The sequence below is a fragment of the Microplitis mediator genome, chromosome 2 (assembly GCF_029852145.1).
Source record: "Microplitis mediator isolate UGA2020A chromosome 2, iyMicMedi2.1, whole genome shotgun sequence".
In the NCBI taxonomy this organism is placed as follows: Eukaryota; Metazoa; Arthropoda; class Insecta; order Hymenoptera; family Braconidae; genus Microplitis; species Microplitis mediator.
The window spans coordinates 17723865-17726420 of NC_079970.1; positions in this window are offsets into that span (position 1 = coordinate 17723865).

Below are 2556 nucleotides of genomic sequence, written 5' to 3' on the forward strand. Positions count from 1 at the left end.
ACCAGAAAAGAGAAATGTTTATTTTTTTATTTTTCAATAAAACTCCCTGATCCTTTGTTTTCATTGATCGGTTTTCAAATATCTACAAAACCTTTTTTTTGCTGGCAAATATAATTTTTTTTATACTCAAATATAGTTTTAGTAAATAACACTCACATTAATTTTAAAAACTAAAGTTATTAAAAATATTTTCGAAAAATTTATAGCAGGTTAAAAAAATTTTTTTAATCAAAGGTTTCTAGTAGGTGTGATCTTTTTAAATAAATTTATGAGTGATCGGGTGAAAAAGCTTCTAAATGAAAGAAAACTGCGCAGTTTATGAGAGGGAGGGTGACCTAGGTCGATCGATTTCTTCTTGAGATACTAAAACATATCGTCAACATTTAATACACTTTCGATAAAATACACACAGGCACCCATGCATAATCCACGATATTTATAACAAAAAAAAACCAAACAAAAATGAAAAATTTAAATTCTGTTTGCATAATTTATATTTGACATTTATGTATATGTATGATGTTATTTAGAATACTAAGGAATTTAAATAAATTCATTTTTAATGATTTCGTGTTTAAAGCAAATATGCGACGTTTGGAAAACTCTATTTTGTTTTTTAAATTAAAAATATTATTTTTTATTATTCAGCGAAAAAGAAACAAAGTAAAAACCCAGTCTTTATTAAAAACAATTTTTTTGGTTGATGTTGTTGAAAAATAAAAATTTTTGGTTTATTTACAAAATTTGAGTGTGAGGTACAGTGACTATGTATTTTTGCTCAAATAATCTTTTACTCGTTAAAATCGGCCCAGCGGTGCTTGAGGTTCGATCTATGCCAGCATGAAAAAGTCAGTTGCGAAAAAAATGTGTTTTACGATGTCACTTGTAATCAAATATAAACATGGTTGAATTACCTCTAAATAAATATATATAACGTTTGAAATTTTTGAAATTTCCAAAAAACTCGTTCATATCCTTATTTCTACAATATGTCTCAAAATAAAGTCATTGTTAAAAGAAATCATTTTATCTGTTGACGGGAAAGCAACAACCCCTGAAAATACGCAGTGGAGGTGATGATTGTCAAGATTTTTGACCAATAAGTGTTTTACTGATCACTGAAATTTTTTCTCGAACGTTTCGTATCGTAAAGAGTACCAGTGATAATTCAAAATCGTATATTAATTCATAAATTTTCTGATTACTATAAATCTAGATAGAAGTAGTGAACATAGTTATAAAGTCACAATAAAACCTTATTCCTAATTAGTCACCCGGGTCGAAAAATTTGATCTCTTTTAAATCAAATAAAAATTTTTAATTTGTTGATAGTTTTAAAATATACATTTGTTAATGTTCGGACAAACGTTCAAAATATATGTTTGTTAAAACATTAATACTTGTTTCAATCGGTACTTATAATTTGAGAATAATTAAAGACACATCCAATCGAAATCGATAAAAAAATTTTTATTTGTTGGTGATATTTCGCTGTTTTCATGCACCAGCATCTTCAGGCATGAAAATTTTTAAGTTATTTCTATTCAATTTTACTCTTAATTTGTATTTAATTAACATGTGAAATTTAATTTAGTTTCACTCGTACTATTCTTTATTTCGATTTTTTTTCAGGCTTGTTGTCAATAATTTTCAATCTGGTTTTTAGTTGTATCTAGATCAAAATAAAAATTTTTCCTCAAATCATTATGCTTTCTTTTGGTATTATCCAGACCAAATTCATACTTTTTGTGTATATTATTTTTAGTCTATTTTTGATCGTCTTTTGACCAAAAACAGCTCAAAATTTTTATATAAATATAAATTCAGATCAACTAGTTCAACTACAGACCAATTAGTCCAAATACAGTCTAGTTATAGAGTAAAATTAGATCAAATTTTTCGACCCGAGCAATTTAAAAATTTTTAAATATCTATAGTGCAAGTACCGTTTATTTATAGTTGTTATAAATATAGAGTTTGTATTAATTTATTGCTTCCATATATTTCATAAGGTGTGTACGTACATATATTTATAAAAAAATGAAAACCATAGTGAAGCTTTATGGTATTATTATACTCTTTAAAAAAAATAAGTGTAACTATAATTAAAAATCATTGTAGTGACTTTTTACACACTTTCAGATATGTTAATTTTTTTTTAGAAGTCCAAAGATAATTAATGCATCTTGTAATATATAAAAAAAAGTCACGGCAATGCTTTTAAATTGGCCTTAAACACATTTGATTGTTTTACAGTCGATTCTGACATTTAACAGATTGAGTCTCATTCCGATAAAACGTACGGCAATCAATTATTGCAATTGAAACCTTTTGTTAAGTCGTGCTATAAAACAATCCGCTCGCGCATTACTAAGTGGATGGTAGAAGATAACTAGAAGTATAAATAGGATATTAAGAAACACGCGACTGTCAAAGGACAAGATTGATTAGTACGTTTTGAATTCTTTGCAAATTTAACAAGTGCGGAAAAACAATTATTTTCCTAAAAAAAGTGCCTTTTCATACAACGTACTGGCTAAAAGTTTGATTGAATTT